Source organism: Heloderma suspectum, chromosome 5, assembly GCF_057233095.1.
Source record: "Heloderma suspectum isolate Gila_16-S chromosome 5, 16-S_ref, whole genome shotgun sequence".
In the NCBI taxonomy this organism is placed as follows: Eukaryota; Metazoa; Chordata; class Lepidosauria; order Squamata; family Helodermatidae; genus Heloderma; species Heloderma suspectum.
This window is the reverse complement of record NC_139462.1, coordinates 20,074,463-20,088,264: the sequence shown is the minus strand read 5'-3', so window position 1 is coordinate 20,088,264 and position 13,802 is coordinate 20,074,463. Positions and strand designations below refer to the sequence as shown.

The 13,802-nt window shown below is 50.1% G+C and overlaps 1 long non-coding RNA gene across 1 annotated transcript in view; it reads left to right on the top strand.

Moving 5' to 3' along the window:
• The window catches only part of LOC146343654 (uncharacterized), a 95,247-nt gene that overhangs the window by 1,040 nt on the left and 80,405 nt on the right, over positions 1-13,802 (top strand). The gene's annotated exons all lie outside the window — the stretch shown is intronic.

Here is a 13,802-nt window from a genome sequence, read left to right as displayed (position 1 = left end):
AGATTAGCACATTAGCTGTCAGTTGACTGGAGTTTAATTGCACGCTCTTGACATCTGCAACACTTGCTGGGGAATCCATTGCTTTTTCGAACATGTTTTTTCCCTGCTGGCTCCTTTAGACGATGGAATACATCCTACTGCAGCTGGCGGGGAGGAATGAGCAAGGGCACTTGTTAGTCTGGGAAGAGGTTGTCGGTTTAAAGTCTGTGTTCTCCGGTGATTCCCCAGAAGCGATAAAATTTGAACAGGAAAAGCAACTTCTAGGAAACCGTCAAATGCACGCGTGGCGGGGGTGGGGGGAGCAAAACACAATTCAGAACACGAATGAAGTAGGTGTATTTCAACTGTGGCAAAATTGGCAAACAATGGGGGGGAACATTGGATACTTAAATGTAGGGATGTACGAAAGTCACTTACCTTTTCGAAGGGTGACATTCGCGGTGGGGGGGAGGCGCTCCTTCCCTCCCCCCGAAATTCTCTCTGGCCAGCTCCGCTCTGCGGAGATTCCACGGAGCTGCCAGCCAGGGCTGCCTGCAGCCAGACATCCGGCTGCTGGGCAGCCTGCAGGGACGCAAATGGCGGCTGCCATAGCCACCGCCATTTGCGTCCCTGTATTTTGCCATGATAGGCTACGTAAATATTTATGTAGCCTATCATGGCAAAAAAAACACAACACAGCGAATGCAAATGGCGGCGGCTACGGCGGCCGCCATTTGTATTCCCTTTTTTTTGCCGTTTTATTTAAATATTTTATTTAAATATTTACGTAGGCTATTATGGGGGGGAAAAAAAGGGAATGCAAATGGCATAGTGGCTGCCATTTGCGTTCCTCCCCCCCCTGTAATAGCCTACGTAAATATTTACGTAGGCTAAAATGGCAAAAAAAAAGGGAACACAAATGGCGGCTGCCGTAGCCGCCTCCATTTGCATTCGCTGTTTTTTTGTGTTTTTTTTGCCCTGATAGGCTACATAAATACTTACATAGCCTATCATGGCCTCTGCAGGGACGCAAATAGTGTCCCTGCGTTAGCTGTGATGGGCTACGTAATAATTTACGTAGCCTATCACGGCTATAATGAAGAAGCATGAATGAATTCATGCTGCTTTGAGAATGAATTCTCAAAGCAGCATGAATTGCAGCAGGTAAGTGCTCTGTTTCGCGCACCTTTCGTGGGGTGTGGGGGCGGGGGGCTTCGTTCCGCCACGGATTTCGGGGGGCCGAATGCACTGGCATTTGGCCTCACCGAGATCTGTGGCAGAATTCTCTGACATCCCTACTTAAATGTGCTTTCTAGGTATCCGTGATGAGAATAGATTTTCATGAACCTGTCCTTTAAACCAAGAAGACTTTGATCAACTTCAGCTCCTATGTATTGCGTTCAGTAGTAAGTGGAAAGTTGAAGAGCTGGCTAGGTATTATTTTGACAAGGTTTCTTCTGCTAGGTGTCAGGAATGCTAAAGTTGCACTGACTGGAGTCGAGCACCATCCTGGAGGGGTGAAAGGATTTAGAGGGGTAGCAAGGCAGGGTTAGGCTAATTAATGACATCTTCTAAACAATAAATTTTTATTCTATTTTACTGAGTTAAATCCATGTGCCAGTTTGGTCTTAGTTTACGTTTCCTCATACATCAGCACATATTAGCCGCTGTCAGGAGTGCCCTAACTGCCTCTTGCAGTCCCCTCCAATAGCCAACTCAGGACACAGATGACGAGGATTCTTTCCAAGGCTTTATTCCTTTATTACTTTATGACTCTTTCAGATACTAATCACTAGCAACTAAGCAAGGAACAGCACTGGGGAAACATCGCAGAGTAGCCTAAGCTCTGGGTTAGGCAGTTGGTCCTCGTTTGAAGGGGAACCACGGGAAGACCCTGAACTTATGGGCTAGGGAGAGATCCTCCCTCTTTCCCTTGTGTCCTCGGGACACGATCGTTGTTTGAGCGCCAAACGAGCGGAGTGCCTCCTTTTGGCGCCCTCCATCTGTTGTCGCTCCCTGCGTCTGCGCCGAGCGTCCAGCCAGCCCCCCTCCAGCGCTCTCTCACTGCCAGGATCACTATCTATCCCAGGAATGCTGGCAGGAGGAATCTCTGCCAGCTGCTGTGCTTGTGAGAGATGAGCAAGCTCCTCTCCCACGGACTGCTGTTCCTCCTCAGAATCAGAACTGCTCTGGGGCTCTATGGGCTCAGTTTCCACGCTGACATCATCCCCGCTCTCATGAGGCCCCCCCCTCATGCTCCTCCCCTGGAGCCCCGGGTTTGTGGAGGTACAGCTGGTGGAAATGCCTCAGCAGCAACGGAGCATGCACATTTTCCGCAGGTTCCCAGGATCGCTCACCTGGCCTGTACCCCTTCCAATCCACCAGATATTGCAGGCGGCCACGAGAAAGGCGGGAATCCAGAATCTCCGCGACCTCAAACTCCTCCTCCCCCTCCACCAGCATGGGTGGCTGGAGGGAGCCGGCCAAGCAATGAGGGTCACCAGATACCAGGGGGGACAGCAAGGACCGATGAAAAACAAGATGGATCTTCATGGGGGGGGGGAGAACCAGGCGAAAAGTAACAGGGTTAATCTGGGCCGTAATCTGGAAAGGCCCCATGCGGCGAGGCGCGAGCTTCTTTACGGGCGAGTGAGAGGGGAGGTATTGGGTAGACAACCAAACCCAGTCCCCCAGTTGCAGAGACAGACCCGGATAGCGCCACTGGTCCGCAGAGGACTTGTAGGCTGTCTTGGTTTGCTCGAGGGAGTCCCGTAAGAGATGGTGTACCACTTGCAACTCCTCTAAAAACTCATGGGCCGCTGGCACCGAAGAGGGAGCTAGGGTGGATGGGAAAGCCTTGGGGTGGTAACCAAAATTGGCAAAAAATGGAGTTTGGGGGGTGGAAGCATGGCAGGCATTGTTATAAGCAAATTCTGCGAGAGGCAGCAAGGAAAACCAGTCGTCTTGCTGGTAACTGACATAATAGTGCAAGTATTGCTCCAGAGTCGCATTGGTGCGCTTGGTCTGACCGTCCGTCTGTGGATGATGGGTAGAGGAAAGACGGAGTGTCACATGGAGAAGCCCAAGTAGCTCCCTCCAGAAATGGGCAGTGAATTGGGGCCCCCTATCCGAAATGAGACCCTCGGGCCATCCGTGGAGCCGGAAAACATGCGCCAAAAAAAGCTCCGCCATCTCCCTGGCTGTGGGCAACCCAGAACAGGGGATGAAATGGGCCATCTTAGAAAACAAATCCACCACCACCAGAATAGTGGTCTTACCGTGTGAGCAAGGCAAGTCAGTGATGAAGTCAAGGGAGAGCAGTTTCCAAGGTTCTGAGGGGGTAGGCAGGGGGTGAAGCAATCCTGTGGGCTTGCCTGAGGGGGCCTTCGCCCGCTGGCAGGTTGGGCAGGAGACGACATAGGTCTTGATGTACCGACACACACGAGGCCACCAAAAATCCCACGTCACTCCTTGCAGGGTCTTGGAGAAGCCAAAATGCCCAGCAGTGGGGGAGTCGTGGCACTGATGGAGGACCTTCTCATGGAGGGATCTAGAAGGCACATAGACCCGGCTGGAATGGTAAAGCGGGCCACCTCACAAAGAGAAGGGGGTGGAGTGGGGGGGGCAGAAGCTAGCCCCAATTCCTCCACTTTTGTGCGGACAAAAGCATCCTGAGTTAATAAGTGAGTGAGTGAGTGAGTTCAGAGTGAATAAGCTCCTGCCACGAGTGAGGTACCGCAGCTGTCGCCAGGCTCTGGGGGGAAGAATCGGGGGGGGGGATTTCCCTCACCTCCTGGCTGGAGGTCTGGCTTACGAGAAAGAGCATCTGCTTGTAGGTTGTCAGAGGCCTTCACATAGCAAATCTTAAGGTGGAACCAGGGTGAAAAAAGCAACCACCTAATCTGCCTCTGGTTTAAGGCACAGGCTGTCTGAAGATGTTCCAGGTTGCGATGGTCGGTTCTAACTTCGACTGGGTGCTGTGCCCCCTCCAGAAGATGACGCCAGGTCTCCAAAGCAGACTTGATGGCCAACAGTTCCTTCTCCCAGATGGTATAATTCCTCTCAGACATGTTCAGCTTCCTGGAGTGGTAGACGCAGGGTTGCAACCCGCCGCCTGCCCGATCTGGCTGAAAAAGCACCACCCCCACCGCAAAGTCAGAGGCATCAGTTTGCACTACAAAAGGCTTCCTCAGGTCGGGATGTAACAGGATTGGCTCAGAACTAAAAAACTTCTTAAGTTCCTCGAAAGCCTGTTGGGCAGATGCCGTCCAATGAAAAGGAGATTTCCTGCCCTTAAGGAGGTCCGTGAGAGGAGATGTCAGCCGAGCAAAGCTAGGCAGGAACTTTCTGTAAAAATTAGCAAATCCCAGAAAATGTTGCAAGTCCTTCTTGGTGGATGGAGCCTGCCAGGAGAGGACAGCCTGGACTTTTGCAGGATCCATCCTGATACCGTCAGCTGAGATAATGTAGCCGAGATAGTCCAAAGAGGTTAGGTCAAATGCACGTTTCTCCAGCTTGGCATAAAGATGGTGCTCGCGGAGGCGCTGGAGGATGGTGGAGACATGGTGCTGATGGGCGTGGGGGTCCTCAGAAAATGTAAGTGAATTATCAAGATACACAATGAGGAAAGTGTCCAAATAGTCCCGGAAGATGGCATTCATAAAACGCGAAAACGTGTGTGGGGGGGGGCGCAGGCGAGCCCAAACAGCATCACTAGGTATTCATACGCTCCATACCGGGTGCTGAAACAGGTCTTCCACTCATCCCCCTCCCGGATGCGAATCAGATTGTAGGCACCACGCAGGTCCAACTTTGTGAAAATCTTGGCTTGCGCCAGGCACTCCAGCATCTCCGGTATGAGGCGGAGGGGGTACTTGTCAGGGATTGAGACTGAATTCAACGCTCTGCAGTCGTGCACCGGGTGGAGTTCTCCCGATTTTTTGCACACAAACATGGTAGGGGTGCAGGCGGGGGAGGAGGAGGGGCGAATGAAGCCACATCTGAGGTTTGTGTCCAAAAACTCCTGCAGAGCTCGAAGTTCCGGCTCCGACATCAAATACAGCCAGCCGGCGGGGATGGTCGCCCCAGGAATAAGGTTAATGGCACAGTCAAAAGGGCGGTGAGGGGGGAGCTTGTCGGCCTCCTTCTTGTCGAAAACATCCCGAAAAGCCGCATACTTCTCTGGGAGGATCACGGTAGCTGAAGAACTGCCAGAAGCAGACGAGGAGGGGGAGGAAAGGGTTAAGGCCTGGGCTGGGACTGGCGCCTCGATTGGGAGGCAATGCTCCCAGCAGTAGCATTGTGGAATGCTTAGTAGGTTGTGGAAGGCACCCACCTGGTGAGGAACCGAACCCACACAGGAGACCCCCAACAGGCTTGGGGGGCAGCCTAGTCAGGCCTGGGGACGAGGAGGAGGAGGAGGAGGAGGAAGGAGAGGAGGGGGAGGCAGTGGGGCTGTGGGTCTGGCGCAGCAGGTTTTGGTGAAATGTCCCAGCTTTCCACACCGAAAGCTTCGGCGCTCCGCGCACCGCTGCTCTAGTTCCTCTGGCGGCAGCGGGGCTCGGGTAGCTCACAGCTGCATCGGGTTCTCCTACGCCCCCATCGCAGGGGTGGGGGGTGGGGGAGGGGGCAGGAAATGTGGGGGAATGGGAGGAGGGAAATCTTGGCCCCCAGCGCCCCACCGGGTCTGCCGGCGCCCCTCCAGCCGACTATCTATCTGGAGGCAGGTCTGGATGAGGTCCTCCAAAGTAGGCGGGCTAGGCGTGCGTGCCAACTCATCCAAGATCTCGTCGTTCAAACCGTCCAAAAACTGAGCCACCAGCGCGGCATCATTCCACTGTAAATCCTGCATCGGCAAGCGAAAAGTTGTTACGTAGCTGGAAACTGAGTCCTTGCCCTGCCTGAGGCGGCGAATCTCCCGAGAAGCCATCTGTATGTGCAGGGGGTCACCGAAAAATCTGGCCATCACTGTCATGAAACCTTGATAGTCTCCGAGCAGGGAGTCATTAGCGAGAAGAAGTCCTGAAGCCCATCTAGCTGCCATTCCTGAAAGTAGGTTAATGATAAAGCCCACACAAACCTGTTCCATCAGGAAATCCTCAGGTTGTAGGTGCATGTATAGCTCCGATTGGGCCCGGAAAATCTGAAAAAGTCCTTTCTCACCAGAAAACTTCTCTGGCAGAGCCACCGGGCACTTGCGGCAGGGGGGAATCAGAGGTGGTGGGGGTTGAACCGCAGCTTGCAGACTCTGTACGGCAGTCGTCGGTTGAGCCACTTGACCACGAAGAGCCTGGTTCTCTTGCGCGAGAGCTTGCACTGCCGTATCCATGGCAGCCTCCAGAGGCAGTAGAAGCAGAGAGAGAGAAAAAAGAGGAACGGGGACCAAGCTGTCAGGAGCGCCCTAGCTGCCTCTTGCAATCCCCTCCAATAGCCAACTCAGGGCACAGACAAAAGGATTCTTTCCAAGGCTTTATTCCTTTATTCCTTTATGACTCTTTCAGATACTAATCACTAGCGCCAAAGCAAGGAACAGCACTGGGGAAAGATAGCTGAGTAGCCTAAGCGCCAGGTAAGGCAGTTGGTCCCCGTTTGAAGGAGAACCGCGGGAAGACTCTGAACTTATGGGCTATGGAGAGATCCTCCCTCTTTCCCTTGGGTCCTCGGGACGCAACCATTGTTTGAGCGCCAAACGAGTGGAGCGCCTCCTTTCGGCGCCCTCCATCTGGCGCTGCTCCCTGCGTCTGTGCTGAGTGTCCAGCCAGCCCCCCCCCCCAGCGCTCTCTCACTGCCAGGGTCACTATCCCAGGAATGCTGGCAGGAGGAATCTCTGCCAGCTGCTGTGCTTGTGAGAGATAAGCGAGCTCCTCTCCCATGGACTGCTGTTCCTCCTCAGAATCAGAACTGCTCTGGGGTCTTGTTGGCTCAGTTTCCACCCTGACAGCCACCACCCACTTCCCAAATTAGAAGTAACAATAACAGTGATAAATCTGACACTTGGCGTTAATTGTGGCTGGGTAATAGGTTAGCTAAGTCAGTGAGTACAGCTAATTTGGCAGTGATGTCCCACTCCTTAGGCTTATTATCCCAGGTGTGAAGGGATAATAGGGGGAAATCTGGGTAAAAGGAGGGGCAGACATCAAGTTTAGTCAGTTAGAGTTAACTGGACTCAAATGGCCCGACTGGAGTCCACTTGGAGAACAGCCTTCAATGTAGTGGCTCCCATCCTTTGGAACTCCCTGCCTCTGGAGGTCAGGTAGGTGCCAACACTGGGTTGTTTTCAGCACCTCCTGAAAACAGCTCTTCTCTAGGAAGCTTTCCTTGGTTAACCAGCCTTGGTTCTATTGGCACTCTGTTTTTTAAAGAATATTTTTTTAGCATTGTGTTTAACTCTTGTTGTTCACCACTCTGTCTGGAATCTATTTAGATGTGGAGTGGTACACAAATGTTTAAATAAATAAGGGCGCAATCCTATAGAGATAGATGGGTGCCTCCGACCTCCCCTGAAGTTGGAGGCGACTGCCTATCCAATGCAGGGTGGAAGCAGCACAGAGGAGAGGATTCCCTCCGTGCTACAGCCGCCCTGCAATTTGCCTTAGATGTGTGTTTTCACGCATCTAAGTGCTGCTACGGGGAGGGGGTGGGAACGGGGCTGGAGACCCCATTGGAAGCTGTCTAAAACAGCTTCGGTGGTCTCCACCCATCCCTGTCCCAGGAACGCCTCATTTTCACCCCTTCGTGCTCCGTGTTACAAGCATGGAGGTGGCGATGGTGTGGTTCTCTCTCCCCGGCTACGAAGGAGTGGGAGCACAGTTTCCCAGCTATTGGCTCGTAGCACTGTCTATGAGCTCGGAGCTGGGAAACTGAAAAATCCTGTCTCCCCCAGATGTTGTCTAGGGGACATAGGATTGCTCTCTAAATAAAGACATTTGGAAAGTGTAGATTTATGAGCTTTTCAGCATGAGAGGAGCCACTTTACTAATAAGTTTTTGCATCTTGTGGGGAAGAAACCCATGTCAGAAATACTGGGATATGGAATGCAGGTTGCCCTGTGACTGGTGTAGTACTGTAGCACTAAGCAGGAAGCAGTGACGAAAGCGACTGCGGCGTGTAAGACGTACCCAGTGTGCAGTAAGGAACAGAGTGCTGGATGTGGACAAGGAGTCTCCAAGTCTGAATCCCTACTCCACCTGGGATGACCTGAGTGACTTTGGGCCACTCACCTTCTCTCAACCTAAACTACCTTTCAGGATTGTTGTGAGGTCACAAGAGATAAGTCCTGTGCATATTGCCCTGCAGAAGGCGGGATATCAATATATCATTGCCAAATTGGTATCGTAGAAGTTTCAAATTGTGCTACCTTCGCTGATCCTACCAAGTGTCCCAGTCCAGCAAGGTAGCCTGCAGCCAACAATGTAAGGAGCAATAGGTCAATGTAAGGAGCAAAGGTCAATTTATCACAAAGGTGAAGATTAAGTCCAATGAGTTCTGAGCTGTACTCAGCTCTTCATCAGGGGAAATTTGACTACAAAGCAGTGGTGCGGCCAGCACTGGACTGCTGGGCCAAAGCCCAGGGCCCTGCAGCTCAGCCCCCCCCCCCATGAATGGCAGGTGATGGGGGCATCAGGGTAGCAGACGGAAACTCCATTTCATTCCTGAAGTCACGATGGTGCTTTGATTTACGTGGGCTTAAAATGCAAAACTGCACATGCTCAGAGTTGGGTTTTTTTTTAAAAAAAAATCAGGCTTGGCGAACATTTTAATATAAGGAACGTAGAAGCAGTTGTGAAGCTTGAAATGGTGGTTGTGCAGGGGTGGGAGGGAGAGAAATGCTAGCTGTGTGCTTCACAACTAAAGCAATACACATGGCCATTGAAACGGGCCTCCTCCCTGCCATAAGTCCCTTAAGTCCAGGGTCTAAAATGGCCCAGCTGCATCATCATCATCATGGCGATCACGCGTGACCGAGTAAGATTGTCTTCCAAAGACAGAGTCTATATAGATAACTCTTTAAAAGGATTAGACAGATTCATAGACGATAGGTCAATCAACACATTAATCTCTAGCAGTGGGTCTGCAGGTGGCTGTAAAGGCCAGTTCTGGATCCACACAGCCTCCCACAGTGAGGACATAGGTTTCCAGGTGGAAGGCGGTCACGGTGAGGGTTTGCTTGACGTGCCTTCTGCTGAGCTCATTTCTCCCTTTCTCCCTGTGCTCGTGCTTCTTCAAAGTCCATTGCGCCTTTAATATAGGCTGACCTCCAGTTGGAACGCTCATGAGTTAGAGCTTCCCAGTTCTCAATGCTTATGTTACATTTTTTTAGATTAGCTTTGAGGACATCTTTAAATCTCTTTTGCTGTCCACCAATATTCCCCTTTCCATTCATAAGTTGGGAATAGAGTAGCTGCTTTGGAAGACGATAATCAAGCATTCGAACAACATGGCCGATCCAGCGAAGTTGATGTTGGAGAATCATTGTTTCAACGCTGGTGGTCTTTGCTTCTTCCTGTACGCTCACATTAGTCTGTCTGTCTTCCCAAGTAATTTGCAGAATTTTTCAGAGGCAGCGTTGGTGGAATTTTTTGAGAAGTTGAGAGTGGCGTTTACGGATGGTCCATGTTTCACAGGCGTACAGTAAGGACCTAGCTGCACCACTTATCCAAAGGGGGAAAAACCTTACAATAGCCCAATCCTAAATGTGTTTACGTGGAAGTCAGCCCCCTTGTGTTAACTGGGACTGACTTCCTGGGACTGAAAGCTGGGGCCAATGGTTTTCAACTTTCTGCTCCAGGGGATTTGGAAATCCACTGCAGCAGATTCTGCAGCATGTTCTGGAGTGCACACTCAGTTCATGTTGGCCTCCCTTTTGTCCCACCTGAATTGCCCTATTTAGAACATGCCCCAAACTGTGCACGAAGGAGAAGATGCAAAATTATAGTTTCTCTCTCTCTCTTCAGGGGAATCTGGTCCACTAAGCTGGGGAAGGATCACAGTTACTGATCTTCTCAATGAGGCCTCCCAGGATCACAGTTAAAAAACCATGTCGTAGAGCTTTTTTACATATGGCATTTATTGTGTGCTCATAATTCCTTACTCACAGTTGTTTATGGGTTCTTTAAATGATGTTGTGATCCTCCAGTTTTGCTTCAGTTTTTTAAGAGCACTTTCCTGGGGTTTTATAGAGCAGGGAAAATGAGGTATTATTTCTGAAAGCGAAAGAAAAGGTATTTTCCTACTTATGTAACTGTGATATACTGCTATAGCACAGCACCACCTAGAGGTTATGTAGCAGAAAAACAGGAAAGGAAAAGCTCTTTGTGTAGAGCTTGGATCTCAATTCCGCGACAAAACTGAAAGTAGATACAGTAATGAACTGCCTCGTGTAGAAGAACTCTTAAGCAAATCACTTTCACTCCACTCTCCATGCTGATCCATTCTGCTGTTTCTTAGAACATGTTGGGGGGATCAGCCTGGGGCTCATCATAGTCCCTACGTGGTTTGTGTTGAATCAGCATGGCATGCAAAAAAACAAAAGAAAAGCCATCTGTCTGGAAGCAGCTGGCCTATTTCCAGTCACACTGTCACTGCTGGCTGAGTTATCACAGCAGCAGTCTCCAAACTCCTGTCCGTTTCTTTAGTGGACGTTATGGAATCCTCACATCAGCAGAAAGCAAGCGAAGTCAAGAACTGCCCTGCTGGATCACACCAATGGTCTATTTAGTCAAGTGTTTTGTTTTCAGCGGGGGACAGCCAGATGTGCCTGGGTCTTCACAAGCAGGGTATGAGGACAACATCCTTCCTCTGTTTGTCCTCAGCACCGCAGGAACACAGGAAACTGCCTTATTACCCAGGCAGACTATTTGTCTATCTAGCCCTCTATTGCCTCGCCTGACTTGCCTCTCATTTTCCACATTGCTACCTGCTCCTTTAACTAGAGATGCACAGAATTGAGCCTGGGACATTTTGCATGCAAAGCATGTGCTGTACTGCTGAGCTGAGCGATGGTCCCTTCCCAATATATCGTCATGACTGTTATGCCCACAGTGAGCAGTTTGCATTAAGTGAAACAAAATATATCACTAACCAGTCTTGTTAAAAGGGTGATGAGGAAATGAAATATGTTCCTCACAGGGAAGTTTTTCTTGTTACCCAAACCTGAATGCTAGAACATACGTGCATAAGAAGCGCTTAGGCTCTCATGTTCAGACCATCAGGCAATCAAGTCCAGCATTCTGTTTACACAGTGGCCAACCAGCTGCCTGTGGGAAACCCACAAGCAGGGCATGAGTGCAACAGCTCCCTCCCGCCCATGTTCCCCAGCAGCTGATCTACAGAGGCATACTGCCTCTGATACAGGTGGTAGCATATAGCCATCAGGGTGATGATGATTTATATTTCTATACTGCCCAATATCCGGAGCTCTCTGGGTGGTTACAAAGATTAAAAACATTAAAAATACAATATGCAGAGATTAAAAACCATTTACATAAAAAACACATGAACAGATAATATACACAAAAGAGACATATATCTAAAACCACTTCAAACAAACAATCTCAAAAACAACCATAGCAATAAGACATTCCAGGATCAATTAAACACTTATCATATACTGTTGAATGCCTGGGAGAAGAGAAAGGTCTTAACCTGGCGCCAAAAAGATAACAGTGTTGGCACCAGGAGGGCCTCATCAGGAAGATAATTCCGTAATTTGGGGGCCACCACTGAAAAGGCCCTCTCCCTTGTCGCTGTCCTCCGAGCTTCCCTCGGTGTAGGCATTTCTGACTTCCTCACCCTGACATGCTCCCAAGAACACCCTGTTTTTGCTGCTCCGCGCTCCTTTTCTGAACGCGGAGCACGGGGTGGTTCCGCTCTGCCTACGAGGCAGCGCGGGAGGGGGCAGAGGTTGGTTCTCAGGGAACCGACCTTGGAGCGCGGGCTCTGATGTCGGTTCCCAGGAACTGACCTACCCTATGGCCATCTAGCCGCTGACTAGCAGCCATAGGATTGTGCCCTAAAATGATAAAGGGGCTGGAGTAACTCCCCTATGAGAAAAGGTTACAACAGCTGGGATTGTTTAGCTTAGAAAAAAGGCGACTAAGGGGAGACAGGATACAGATGATGTACAAAATCATGCATGGTATGGAGAAAGCGGATAGGGAGACTTTTTTCTCCCTCTTTCATAATACTAGAATCCAATGGGGTCATCCCATGGAGCTGATCGATTCAGGGCATATAAAGGGAAGTGCTTCTTTACACAGAGCATAGTTCAACTGTATAATTCACTTCCACGAGACATAGTGATGGCCACCAATTTGGATGGCTTTAAAAGTGGACTGGACAAATTCCTGGAGGAGAAGGCTATCAATGGCTACTAGTCCTGATGCCTGTATGCTACCGCCTGTATCAGAGGCAGTATGCCTATGTACACCAGTTGCTGGAGAACACTATTTTTTTTTAAAAAAATTCCTTCACTTTCAAAATATATCAAAGCTAAACATCTCTCACATGCTGTGCCATGCCTATCCCTAAAAGAAGCATGCTACTGCTGAAATCAATGTCCTATCAACACACTGGGTCTGGCTAACATTAGCCTGCTCCTCTGGCAGTGTCTGCATCCTACAGCACAAAAGACTTCAGCATCATCAAGTGAATATTGGGAAGCATTTGGTACACAGTGGAGAACAGAGAGTAAATTAGTGAGGCTTTCTAATTCCATTTGATCCTTTCTCCCTTTGGAATGGCTTTTTTTGTGTTAGATGAAAGAGGCCCCTAGTCTCTCCATGTGCATATTTGATTCTCAAATGTGTCTTCGAATTTGGCAAGACTGCTCAGGGGTTTCAGTGCTGCAGATGTTAAGAGATGTACAGGCTTGTGATTCTGAAGTCGGTGAGGAAGGCAGAAGACAGAAGAGGGTCTTTGTCCGTTTTGCAGCAGAATTCGAAGTGCTGGTTTTAAATGGCTTAGGACCAGGGTATCCCATGGATCTCTTTCTCCCACAGGAGAAAGCCTTCTTCAACCTGGGGCCCTCCAGATGGCTTGGATTACAACTCTCATAATCCCCAGACAGCATAACCATTAAGATTGGCCTCAGAGGCCCTGTTACTTGTCCAGCTGCCATCTCAAGTAAGGTAGTGGGTGGTGGCCGCCAGAGACATTGTCAGTTGTAGCAGAGAGGTTTGCCTGGCACTGCCTTTTTTTGATTTTCAGCAAAGAAAGGCCTAGGCCAGCCTTGTCCAAACTGGTGCCCTCTGGTTGTGGGATTACCATAATCCCCCAGCCAGCATAGCTCCAACCCAACTGGTAGAAGGTAGAGGACACCAGGTTGGGGAAGGCTGGTCTAGGCGTTTATTTTTTATTTGTCCAGGCCTGTTAGGACCCAACCAGATGTGACTTCAATAGTGTGATTAGCAACCATATCTGTTTCTCTCGCACTACCATGTGCAGGGCTGCCCCAGTTTTCATCAAGACCACAGTACCAGGAGAGGAGAGACAGCTAGCATTTATTTCTAATGCTAATTGCTGTGCTGGGGTTTGGGTTGGGATTGTAGTGGGGGAAGGAAAAGCTAAATCTCCCCTTCACCCACAGAGCAGGTCTGCATGGTCAGGGAGGGAAACTAAACCACCATGGTTTATTCTCCTTCCCTGCACATGCCAGTTCTGAGCCACCTAATTCGCATAATCACCCTCACCAGGAGTGGGTTGTTGTGACATCTGAACCCGGTGAGGGTGGCTGGCTGGGCTGATTTAGAAACCACCCTGAGACCCATGGCATGTTCTAGACTGGTACAGGCTGATATGTGTGGTGTGCTTGTAACGCAAAGCTA